Here is a 13,889-nt window from a genome sequence, read left to right as displayed (position 1 = left end):
GATGGGGGGGTCCTGGGTTCAAATTTAGTACCAGACACATCCTAGTTGTGTGACCTCAGGCAAGTAACTTAACCCCAGTTGCCTAGCCTTACTCCTCTTTTTCCTTGAAATTGATACTTATTGATTTCAAGACAGAAAATAAGGATTAAAAAAAAATCATATCTTTGAAATTCCACTGGCAGATACCTTATAGCTGAAGTGTGAATACTCTTCTTCTTTTTTTCTTTTCTTAACCCTTACCTTCTGTCTTAGAATCAATACTGAGTATTGCTTCCAAGGCAGAAGAGCGGTAAGGGCTAGGCAATGAGGGTTAAATGACTTGCTCAGGGTCACACAGCTAGGAAGTATCTGAGGCCAGATTTGATCCTATGACCTCCTGTCTCTAGACCTGGCTCTCTATCCACTGAGCTACCTAGCTGCCCCCTGAAGTGTGGATACTCTTGATGACAAAGATTAATGGACAAAAATACAAAAATTACCTCACTTTCTCCCTTTTATCTCCCTTTTCTCCTTCCCCTCCCCCCAATTCATTTTTTGTTTTCTCTCCCCCTTTTGTTCAATTCTGGACCCATCCCTATTTTCATTTTTAGTGTTTTTTGAAGATACATGCATAGACTTATTAAGTGATCTGTCTGCCCAACTTTATATTAATGGACAATACACATTTTTAATCTATTTGGCTTTTTCTAGGCTGTTAGACCAAAGTCTTTTAGGATATCAGTGACTCTCTTGGAGGGTCTAGGCAGTATTCTTGGACTTGAGTTAACAACCATATCATTAGCTAAGGAGCATCTAGAGGACCTTACCATCTATATAGGGAATCTTTTCCATTTGGACTCTATGATAGACATCTGTGGCAGATCACTTTTATAAACCATAACTTTCCTTTTTTAGGGTTTAATTGACTTGATGATTAGAGGCTCATAGAACAGAGTTATTTCTTATTGCATATATCAGGGAACTTTAAATGATTTTAATAAATGCATTGGAAGACTATTTTTAGAAAAGATCCTTTAAGATTTCATTTTTGTTGTAAAAAGCTGGGCGTTTAAAGGGTATAACCAAGAAACAAACGTAATAGGATTTTTTATTCATTGTACTTTTCAGACACTTATATGACTGTGAAGATGTGGTCTGCAGTAGGAATAGTTTGTGAAATCCTACTTGTTCCCTTCTTGTCTTTTCATAAAGTAAATGCTCAAATCATTTGTGTGTGTGTGTGTGTGTGTGTGTGTGTGTGTGTGTATAAAACATATGTTGTATATATATCATATCTTGACACAAATGTAGATCATTCTCAAAGTTTATTATACAGATGAGAAACGATTTATATGGGTCACTTGTTGATGTCCTCTTAATTGCCTTTTTTAGGGGTGGTTGTCATACCCTCTGATTTGTAATCTTGTATGTATATAATGTTTTCTTTCTCTTCTTTGGTCATAAATCCATCCCTTCTTCATAGTACTGACCCGTGTAAACTATTTTATGTTCTACTAATTTACTTATAGTATCACTATGTCTAAATCATATACCCATTTTGACTGTATTTTGGTATAGGATATGATATCTATATCTAGATTCTGACATCCTATTTTACATTTTTCACAACAGTTTCTGTCAGATAGTGAGTTCTTATCCCCAAAGCTGGGATCTTTGGATTTATCAAACACTACATTGCTAAGGTCATTTACCCCTACTCTATTCCAGTGATCCACCATTCTTTTTCTTGGATTGTTTTGATGATTGATGCTTTATAATGCAGTTTGAGACCTGGTACTGCTAGAGCACTGTTCTTCACATTTTTTTCCTGTTCCCTTGATATTCTTGATCTTTTGTTCTTCCATTGCATTTCCTCTGCCAGGGTTACTCATTATCCATTTTCCATTTCATTTCACTGAGAACAGTCAAGTAGGGTCTTTGTTTCTGGAATTCTCTCTCCTTGGATGATTCTTTTCCTTTTGTGCTGCTTTAGCTGGTTTTGTTGCTGAGATTACTGTGGTTGCCACTTGTAATGCAGGATTTATGCAAGGTTTCTTACATTTGCAAAATTACCCTAGGCAATACTGTCAGTTAGGAGAATGGAACTCTGGCCCGGTAGGTGCCAGTCCCAGGAGCTGACAGTTGAGCTGGGACTTAGCCTTTGGGGTATATACCTAATGGTGAAATCTGTAGTTTAGAGAATGGCTGTTTTAGTACCTTTATTTGCATAATTCAAAATTGTTTTCCAAAATGGTTTCTTCTTGATATCTTTGGAATTTCAGTCTTTTTCCCCTTCCCTCTTCCTCTTTGGTGCAAGGTTCGTTCAGGCCTAGACCTCAAAGCTATCTTAGCTTCTTCCTGCCTTGCAGAATTCACTTTTCACTGGTCTTAGTCCTGGTTCCCAGGAATTTAAGGGAAGGGGAGCAGGCAAAACTGATCCTAGCTAGTTACCAGTCCCTTTTCCTTCCAGACTACTGGAGCCTCACTCACAAGCTGGTATCTTGCCTCTGCTTCTTCTATACAGGAGTAGGGAGCAGAGTTGAGTTGTAGTAGAGAAGGCACAAATAGCAACTAGAGAATTGCTAAGTGTATTCCAGAGCAGATACTGTTGTGTAGTTGTGTGGGGTCTAGTTTTGGAGAGGGTGAATTGATTATATTAAGAATTAGTTTCCTCTGTCTTCCTCAGGTTATAACTTCCTCAGAGTTCTTGATGTTTTGATTTATAGAGACAATTGTAATTGCTTTACCTTTTAGTAATAGTTTTTATTTTGGAGAGTTTGAGGATGAGAGAATAGATCTAGTCCTCCATTTGGTCATGTGACCTAGAAAGTGTGAAGATCATTTTATAGATAAAAAATGCCTTATAAGTACAAACTATTATTCACACCTCAAGTTAGTGGTAGATCCCAGATAAGAATTGAGTTCTTTGTATTCCTAAGCCATTGTTCTTTTAAACTTCATGATACTACATTCCCAAGTTCATGCTTAGTGAAGAAAGTCTTAAATGAGGGTCTTAAACAAATCTTCTGCCCATAAAATTCCCCATATTCCAGGTAAGACCACAGTCAGATTAAAATGTAACTTGGAAATGTTTAACAAAATAAAAAAATATGTAATATGACTTAGATAATGTTAATTTATGTTATTTTTTTTAGTTAATATTCTGACCACAAGGATCTGTTTCCATTTGAATTTGACACTAATGTCTTAGACCACTTAATTGAGGTATCTTTGGTCTGGCTGTTAGCGATATGAAAACCACTATAAAATTTTTAGGAATGTATAATGATTTAAATGATTTTTTGGTGCCATGACAATCAATCAGCAATACTATATTATTAAGTGTTTGTGTTATGCATTTTATTAGGCACTGGATATGCAAAGATTAAAGTGAAAATATCCTGTCTTAAAGAATTTATAATCTATCCAGAGAAGACAGCATGCACATATATAAGTATATGCAAAATATATAAAAGGTTATTTTTGGAGAGAAATGCTCTAGCAGTCAGGTGAGTCAGGACAGATCATTCCTAGAAAGTGGCACTTGAGCTAGACCTTGAAGGAAACTAGGGATACTGAGATATAGAAGTGAAGAGGAAGTGCTTTCAAAGCATGAGTGACACTGTAAAGGCATGGAGTTGGGAGAAAGGGTTCCCAGGTATGAACAACAGCAAATAGAACAGTTTTGCTGGATTGTAGTATATGTGGAGAGGAAAGAGAAGTTGGAGCTACATTGTGAAGAACTTTTTAAGGATGAGCAGGAAGTTTCTGTTTCCGATAGCCAGTTAGGCTATCAGCCTGACAGTAGAGAGGAGACATTTAAGGAGGGGAAACCTACTAGGAGTCCTTTGCAGTAGTCTAGATGAAAGCTGATGGTTGGTGTCTATGTTGTGAGAGTGAGGGAGAGAGTACAGATGAGAAAGAAGAGAATAACTAGTTATAGTAAAAAGAATGAATAGATGTTAAGAAGGATGAAGAATGAGAAAAACCCATTAGATCTGGCAGTTGTTTAAGGCACATGCTAGGGAATTAAAATGGTAGGGAAAGATGTAGAAAATGTTAAATTATATAGGAAGTGGGTTTTTTTTTTGTGATACTAGATCTCCTAAATTATTTTCCATGAGGAACTGGATTGAATCTGTTTTGTGAAAGTTGTAATATCTATCAAAGGCTAGCTCCTTTGAATATAATTGAATAGGATACTGAAGTCACTATTCATTTCTCTTATGAATTTGAAATGTCTTAAAATTCTTCTATTAGTTCACAGTTATATAGTACTTAAGGAATTTGAAATGAATCAGAATATTTGCTCTAAAACACATGGACTTTCAATACAATATGTGACAAGAATATTAGTTTTTGGTAGGAAAAGAACTAAAATCTACAGAGAATTTTAACTGTGAAATGGAGAGTTAAATTTTTAGGCAATAATAATTTAAAATAAAAATTGAGAGAGAAAAAACAGTGGGCTTATTTATGAAAATCCTAATCATGTGAATCTGAAATAACTTAGTGCAGTAAGCCAAGTTCTTAGTAGTTAACAGTGTTGCGAGTCATTAGTGGACTATAGTCATTAGTTTGGTATTGGGGTCAGCTTGGCAAGACCGATTTCTTATTGCTGTATTTTGCCTGAAATTTGCCTCATTTTTGTTAAATACAACCCATTTTTCTCAAATGGGAGAAAAACAAGCCGTCAGTAATCCGAACAGTTGGATTTACTTTTCAACTTAATTTTTCATAAGTTCTTCCATCTAACAACTGAGTAGGCTATAATTAACTTGGAGTGACTGAATAGACATTAAAATATAGGCATTTTGCCTTGAAGTATGAGTTAGGGAAGCAGTAATTGGTATATGATTAAATTATTTTATAGATCAGTTGAAAAAAATCTTGTTGACTTGCTTCCTTTTTAGTGTTTTTCTGTCCATTCTTCTTTTTCCATTCCTGTTGTCACTTCACTATACCTATATTTATATATTTTCTTATGTTTAGAGTAATTTTCTTAGTCCTTTCTTCTCAGCATGTCATTCTGTTATTAAACAACTTTCAGGGGCTACCTATTGCTTATCAAATAAAGCCCAAACACTGTACCTTAGTATTTAAAACCATAGTAGGTTGTAAAGTAACAGATGTGGTATAGGTAGGTAGTAAGCAATAAAGTTAGAGAGATGGTTGCCTGATTGGGGAAATTGAAATTTGTTTGAAAATTTGAATATTTGAAGATGGGTTGAAATACTTTTTGTAAATTAGAATTAGATTAAGTAACCTAAGTGCAAATAAGTTTGTTTCTTAAGGAAGAAATATTGACTATTTTATTTAGTAAATAGTAATATATTTTTGAATTTCCTTAAACACTAATGGTCTTGATGTTTAACAATTATTTTCACATCGGTAACTGGTATAATGAATGGTGCAGTGATTAGAAATGAGAGATAAATCACTGAATAATTATTACTTTGTTAGATATTTACATTTGTAAAATGTAAAAATGGTATGGATGATATATTTTGACTTGCTCATACTTTGGACTTAGCATGTGTGGACATCTCTAGGAGAAATGCCAAGAACAGAACAGAGGTATATATTGTGTTCGTTTTCTGACCCAGGCCTTCGATACTGTAAGTTGTAGAAGATCATAGCAGAATTTGGTTGCCTGGAGAAGTTTATCAATATTGTGCACCAGCTCCATTATGACATGCTTGTGTGGGTTTTGAATAATGGACAATATTCTTGTACTTTCCCTGTCACCGTGGAGTGAAGCAGTGCTATGTACTTGCTCCCATGTTTTTTCAGCATGATGTTTTCACCAATGTTGGATGAAAATGGCACCAACTGCACTGACTAAATTATTTAACCTGAAAAGACTATAAACTAAGACTAAGAGAGAGAGAGAGAGAGAGAGAGAGAGAGAGAGAGAGAGAGAGAGAGCGCTAGCTCTATTCCCTGTGCCTCTAGCTGCCACAGCCTCTAAACATAGGATATTTTGATGTTTAACAGTTTTGTTAATTCCATTGGTTTCAAATTAACATTTTCTACATAATCTAAACTTGTATGTTTTACATGATTAAAATAAAAACAATTTAAAAAATATTACTTTAGACTTACTATAATCTTGGTTTTCTACAAAATAGGTTCTTTTTGTTTGAAGTAACTTGAACATGTTATACAACTCAAAGGTGTAGGTATAGATTTTATGGTTTAGAATTGTATTTTGGATATTCTAAAGCAGTAGTTTATTTTTAATTTTTCAGATAGGTTTTTGAGTAATATCAGAAACTAGTTTGCTATTTCATTTATTAAAATCAACTGTAACAGGTCTGTTTGATAAAATTAATCATGGATAATTGTATTTGGGTGATATCTTAACCTTTGTCAACTTAAACCTTGCCCTTTTGTTGTCTCACTGTGACATGAAATTAACAGAGGGTTCTTTAAGGTTCTGATGTTAAAGTGCTTTTTCTGGGAATTCATGACAGATTTTGAGCATGTGCTTGATTATACCTGTTGGAATGTATTTGAGAGACTATTACTGAGTTGCCACTAAGGCGATAGATTTTATGGCCAGAGAAACTCTTAAAGATAATATTTTTAGCCAGAGTTTGTTTTTTGGCGGACAGAAATACCAATGAAAAGCTCTGAATCTTAAATCAACTATTGAAGGAAGTATTTCTTGCTATTTTTCACTGGATAATCCATTACCTGAACTTGTCTGAGAATATGACTATAAGATGTTTCGTCCATAGAGATATTTTAATGAAGGAGACCTAAAAACAATTAAAGGGAATTCATTGTATGAATACCCATTTCAGATGCAGTGTTCAAAAAGGCCGTGTGCAAAAAAGGCATCTACTCTCATATATTGAAAGGAATTATTATTTGATTTACATTCTCTTATTTGTAATTTGTTATAGTCTTTTATATGTTTTACAGCTGGCAATTCTTGAGAATGATTCCTATTCTTTAAATGAAGCAGTCAACAAGTATTTGTTAAGTGCTCACTATGTGCCATCCATTGTCCTAGGACTCTAGGGATAAAAGTGTAAAAAGAGGCAGAAACTAAAACCATACAATTCTTGAAGAAGACCTGGCCTTGTGTTTTTTTTTTTTTTTTTTTTTTTTAAACCCTTACCTTCCATCTTGGAGTCAATACTATGTATTGGTTCTAAGGCAGAAGAGTGGTAATGGCTAGGCATTGGGGGTCAAGTGACTTGCCCAGGGTCACACAGCTGAGAGTGTCTGAGGCCAAATTTGAACCTAGGACCTCCCATCTCTAGGCCTGACTCTCAATCCACTGAGTCACCCAGCTGCCCCCCTGGCCTAGTTTTAACCATCAAACTTGGTATAGAGCAGTTCCTATCCATTGTCAAAGTGGAGGTTGACTCGAGCATAAACCCCTAGTAAGAAATTGAGCCTGGAGATAGGAATAAATCGGGAGAAATGTTGACTACAATGAGGGAAATATTCTGGACTGAAAGAAACTCACAAGATAAGCCAAGAAGAGAGAAATTGATCTAGAAAACAAGTCATCACATTACCTGAAAAATCATGATTGCCCATACCCTCCAAAAAAGGTTAAATGCCATTTTTCAAGAATTCTTAAGTAAAAACTATCCAGACTTCTTAGAATTAGAGGGCAAAGGGAAAATAGAATTCATTGGTTACTTTCTGAAAGAATTGCCAATGTAAAAATTCCCAGGTTTGTTCTAGTCAAAATTCAGAGCTTGCAGGTCAGGTAAAAAACACTACAAGCAGCCAGAAAGAGAGTTTAAGTGCCAAAAAAAACCCACAGTCTGATTTACATAAGACTTTGCAGTTGTCACCTTTAAAGCATTGCGAGCTTTAAATATGATACTCCAAAAAGCAAAAGATAAAGATAATCCAGAATAACCTGTCTGGCAAAATGGAATCTAATCCTAAAAGGAAAAAACAGATTTTTAGTGAAATAGAGGTTTCCCAAACATTCCTAATCAGGAAGTAAGTTAAATAACATAGGCATAAAAATAGCCATCTTCTTATTTCCCTTTCAACTTATGTGTGTGTGGCATTTTTACAAAAATTGTCATTGTTTTGAAGCATGAAAACTTTTGTACATGCAGAAAAAATTACTAAATATATGCTTCACTGACTATGATGAAATAAAAGGGCCTTTGCAATTTTGGCATGTTGTCTCGTGAACTTTTCTGTTAATTTTAAGATACATTGTCTTTGTTGTTTATGAGAAAAGAGAATTGAAGAGATAATTAAAAATTCATTGGAAACTAAGCAACTTAATCCTAAAGAAATGGTGAAATCTAAGAACAACTTTTAGGAACAACAGAAAATTTTATCCTAGAAATGGATAACAATGATACAACATACCAAAACTTATAGGTTGCAGTTAAAGCAGTATTTAGTGGAAAATTCATATCTCATATTTTCCATAAATAGAAAAATACAAACCTGTAAATTGGGGATGCAACTAAAATAACTCAAAAAGCACAACACATAAAAAACTTCCAACTAAACACCAAAGTATAAATACCGAAAATGAAAGAAGAGATGAACAAAACTGAAAGCCACCTAATTTCAACTAAACTAATATATAAAATTAGAATATGTAAAACTTAAAAACCAAAACGAATAACAAAACAAACAACTAGTTTAATTGAATTCACGGATGCTAATTGAGGGTATGGAAAGAGACTTGTAGAAGGAGTAGACAAGAGGGCCTATGACAAAATGGGAATATATAGTTAGAGGGTGTGGTATAAGTGATGAGTCAACAAAAGAGACTGAGAAGAGCTTAGATAAGGAGGCAACCTAAGAACAATATCAAGAAAAACAAAATAAGAAAAAATTATAATCTACATTTCACTTGCTATTGAGGAATGGTAAGTGATTCTAGTGAAGGCTAGAGCCAAGAGGCATCCATATAGAAGCCTATCCTCTTGAAAATAATGTTATTATCAGGATGTATTGAATTTATTTAAAGGAGACAGTCCTAGGTACTCATGTTCATATTTTTAAAAAATTGTTATTTTTCTTTTATTCTATACTCTTTATTTTCATTGTTTTCTTAAGATGTGCTTCCTTAAAATTTAGAGATCCAGTGTAGATAAAACCAATGTCAAATATAGATAAAGTGTTATTTATTGAGTATCAAACTTGTGCTCATATATTTATAATATTTTACAGGAGTGACTTTAAAATTGTTTACATATTCTTCACATATTCTCCTAAAATAACAAAATTTTCTATCATTTGAACATAGACTCCCCTTTCACCCTCCTTTCAATTCCTCAGTGTATTTTTTTTTTTTTAAACCCTTGTACTTCGGTGTATTGTCTCATAGGTGGAAGATTGGTAAGGGTGGGCAATGGGGGTCAAGTGACTTGCCCAGGGTCACACAGCTGGGAAGTGGCTGAGGCCGGGTTTGAACCTAGGACTTCCTGTCTCTAGGCCTGACTCTCACTCCACTGAGCTACCCAGCTGCCCCCTTCAGTGTATTTTTAATCCTTATACAGTAATTTATATTTTTGATACCTTGTGATCGATTTTGCTTTTGACTTTTGGGTTATTTTACTCTTAACTGCAGGATTGCTGTAAGAACTAGCATACTAATGAATACAGTTACAAAATACTTTTCACACAAAGTCAGACCTAAACAATTGGAAAACTATTAATTGCCTATGGGTTGGCTGAGTCAATATAATAAAAATGGCAATTGTACCTAATTTAATCTATGTATTCAGTGCCATATCAATTGAATTGCCCCAAAATTACTTTATAGAGCTAGAAAAATAATAAGATTGATTTTCCTAGCCTTTTTTAAAACTTTTACATTTAACTAAAGGGTGGGACTTTATTCTCAGGGTAGAGAGGGCACTCTCTTAAATTTCAGTTTTTCCTTATTGCTACCTTCAGTTCTAGTCCTATTTTTCTGCAAATTTCATTTCTTCCAGGGTGGTCTGAAAACCTGTGGACTGGGAACTCTGAAAGCTGTTGATTCAGACTCCTCTAGGAACTTCTGATACCTTGCTGGTCTCAGAGGACTGTCAGCTATTTTTTCCTGGGGCTAAGAGCCTTGAATGGGCCAAGTGCCACAGACCTTGGGGCCTCACTGCAGGCTTGTGCCAGGGTTTTGGACTTCAAGGAGTGGGTGTGAGGTGCTCTGCTCTTAGTTTAGGCAGGGTCCTGGAGTCTTGAAGTTGGCTTGTGCCCAGGTTCAGTACCTGGTGCAGTAGATGAGTGGTTGGTGGCCTGCACTCTTCTGTGTGCAATTTTACTTCCTGTTCCTCCTTATCCCATGAAAATAGACTCACTCTGCCTAGCTTTCAAGTCATTTTCCATAGAAGTGTTACTTTTCTCCATCCCCTTTTTGGTTCTGTGACTTGAGTCATTTTGAGGTGCTATTTTAAGGTTGGTTTGAGAGAATTCTCAGAGAAGTTCCAGCTTTTGCTACTGCTGCTAAGCTACCGTCTTGACTCTGACCCCCACCCCCCTTTCCCAAATCTCTAACAAGATTCATCTTGAAGAACAAAAAATAAGAATATTAAGGGAATCAATGAAAAAAAATGTGAAGAAAGGTGATCTTTCAGTACTAGATCTTAAACTGTATTATAAAACAGTAATTAAAACAATCTGGTACTGGCTTAGAAATAGCATGGTAGATCAGTACACTAGATTAGCTACACAATTCATAGTAACAAATGAACATAGTTATTTAGTGTTTAATAAACCCAAAGATCTAAGATTTTGGTATAAGAAATTACTACTGGGAAAACTAGAAGAAGGTGTGGTAGAGACTAGGTATATGTCAACATCTCACACCTTAGACCAGTGATGGGCAAACTATTCCCCTTGGGCCAGATCCAGGCCCTAGTTTGCCCATCACTGCCTTAAGCAATTCCATAGGAATGGGCAAACTACAGCCTGGATCTTGCCTGAGGGGAATAGTTTGCCCATCACTGCCTTAGACCAAGATAAGTTAAAAATGGGGATTATAACTTAATGATTTAGATGTAAAGGATTACTATAAGCAAATTATGAGACAATGCAATAGTTTACCTGTCCAATCTATAGATAAGGGACGGATTTATGTCCAAATAAGAGATAGAGAGCCTTATGGGATATAAATTGGATAATTTGATTATATTAAATTAAAAACATTTGCACAAACAAATCATTGCAACCAATATTAGAAGAAAAACAAAGCTGGAAAAAATTTTTATAGCAAGTATTTCTGATAATAGCCTCATTTCTCAAATAGAGAACTGAATTAAATTCATAAAAATGCAGCATTCCCCAGTTGATAAATGGTTAAAGGATACAAACAGATAATTTTCAGAAGAAATCAAGGTATAACCATCTGTCTTAGAACCAATATATGTATTGGTTCCAAGGCAGAAGAGTGGTAAAGGCTAGGCAATGGAGGTTGAGCCTTGCCCAGGGTCACACAACAAGAAAGTGTCTGGGGGAAGCTTTGAACTAGGACCTCCCATCTCTAGGTCTGGTTCTCAATCCAGTCCTGCCCCATTTTTCTTATTTCTTAACTCCCATGAAATTTCCACTGAAATTCAAATCTGATTTCTCATTGTTGGTATTACCTGGAGTTTTCATTGACTTGACTTTTGAGTATGGAGTTGTTGACAGACTGTCTTGTTGTCTGAGAAGTCTAGGTAATGTTCTTCTGCCATAGTGACTCCCAAAAGCCATCTTATTATTGGGAAAGGGGAGCCTGGACTATGTTGCTGGGGGGGAATCTCCTTACCAATAATGTCATTATCCTTTGTTATAAATAAAAATTAATCTAGGAGACTTTAAAGTACTTTTATAAGTATTTATTAGTAAGAGAGAAAAAGAGAGAAATAACTTAAAGTAGGATGAGGTCCTGGATTCTAGCCAGTGTAGTTCCCTCCGTGCTACCACTAGCCAGTGATAAGAGCCAGATAAGAGCTGTCAGGACAGCTCAGAGAAGGAGTGAGACCAAGTACCCAGGAGTGGATGGAAGCCAAGAGCCTGGTGAGATTCCTGTGTTGGCTTTTCAAACCTTGTCTAAGCTCCTTCATTTGGCCAATGGAACTTTAGGGTGGTCCTCCTCTTGGCCTAGACATGTGACTCTGATTTGTATGTTAAGTCTTTCTGGAATTGGATGGGGTTAGAGTTCCCCATAATATTTAATTCACACACCCTGGAAATTTGAAGTTAGTGCCTTAGAAAGATTGGCTAGCTTAGTATTGAATCACTGAGAACTCTTCATAATAAAGGTTGCTTAAATAATGGGAGTTCTCTAGTTTTCCTACTTCTGTACCTGGGGATAATAAGCAAATATTTTCTAATTTATTACCTTTAAAAATTTTTTTGAACAATTTAGGTCTGGTGGAGGCAATTATAGAATATATACAAAATTTTATAGTGCTCTTTATAAGTGCCTAAGAATATGTCATTATCTTTGTCCTTTTAAAATATTTGTAGGCAGAATTATATTCTTGTTGGTACTTAGACAATTTTGAGGGCCCTGTTATTTAGCATTAGTTCATTGAGTTTCTTAGAGCTATGTTTAAAATTTTTTTTTCTCATTTACCTGTAATAACAATTTTCAACATACATTTTCTGAAATAATAAGATCCAGATGGTCTCTCCTGCACCTTTTTTCCCTCCCCTTTCTTAGAGACAGTAAGCAATTTGATATGGATTTGTATTATCAGGCAAAACATACTTCCTTATTGGTTATTTTTGTAAGAGAATACTCATATAAAACCAAAACCCCAAAAGAAAAACATAAAGTGAAAAATAATATGCTTTGATCTGCATTCCTACTTTAATAGTTCTTTCTCTGGAGGTGGATAGCATTCTTTGTCATAAGTCCTTCAGACCTGTCCAGGATCATTGGACAGCTAAGAATAGTTAAATCTTTTGCAGTTGATCATTATACAGTATTACTGTAACTGTGTATAATGTTCTACCTGGTTCTACTTATTTCAGTCTCTTATCAGTTCATGTAAGTCTTACCAGATTATTTTGAAATGATCCTGTTCACCATTTCTTATAGGACAGCCAGTGAAGGAATTGAGGGGATTAGGATTGCAGTTGATTAATTGTGGGAATTGAGTGAATCACATTGATTATCTTGTGCTCAATTCTGGAGCTAGTTTAGTTCCCTTTCTATTCAGTTATGGCCTAGTTCAACTGTCCTGTGATAAAGCTTTATTCAATTGTGGCAATTGGGAGAAAACATTATGCTATTGCTTAAACTTAGTCCTACATGCCTGGGATACTGGACCACCTCTTACCTGCTGGTTTAGAGACCCTTAACTAAGGACCTAGCTTAGGCCAACCAGAAACAGTCAAATCTTAAGATTGATGCAAAAAGTTTTCTCATAATTGTCTATCTCCAGCAGCTCATATATTTCATCTGAAAACTGGCCCATGCAGATCAGTCAATTATTTGTTACATATTCCTTTGATTGCATTATATACTTGGGGAGGAGTGGGACACCCGTTTCTGAGTTCAGGTAATTATAACTTTTCACTTTCTCTCTGCTCCTCCTGTCCCAAACTTAGAAAGTCCCTATTATTATAATTAAAAGTTAATTACTTGGACTGATTAGAGATTCTTGGTAAGTAGGAATAGAGAAAGAGGAGTGAAGGGTTACCTTAAGAAGCCATCTAGAATCTTCATAGAGATTCCTTAAAGGAATTCCCAGGAGCCCTAGGTGGTCTGTTGGAAAATACAAACCACCGAGGCAGTTCTTTAATCAACAAAGAAACTTTAATAATTAGGGTCCTTGTTGTTACATGTGTGGAAGAAATGGCCATTTGATGAGAGATTGCAGATCATGGCAGAATGGCAAATATTTTCCCACTACCTTTAGAAAAAATGGAAGTTATTTCAGGGGAAACTGAGACAGACGGTACAATGACTTTAGAGG

The 13,889-nt window shown here is 35.3% G+C and overlaps 1 protein-coding gene across 3 annotated transcripts in view; it reads left to right on the top strand.

Moving 5' to 3' along the window:
• STIM2 (stromal interaction molecule 2) overlaps positions 1-13,889 on the top strand; it is a 181,835-nt gene that overhangs the window by 44,977 nt on the left and 122,969 nt on the right. The window lies entirely within an intron of this gene.

This window comes from Gracilinanus agilis, chromosome 6 (genome assembly GCF_016433145.1).
Source record: "Gracilinanus agilis isolate LMUSP501 chromosome 6, AgileGrace, whole genome shotgun sequence".
Taxonomy (NCBI): Eukaryota; Metazoa; Chordata; class Mammalia; order Didelphimorphia; family Didelphidae; genus Gracilinanus; species Gracilinanus agilis.
This window is presented reverse-complemented; position numbering and strand designations above follow the sequence as displayed.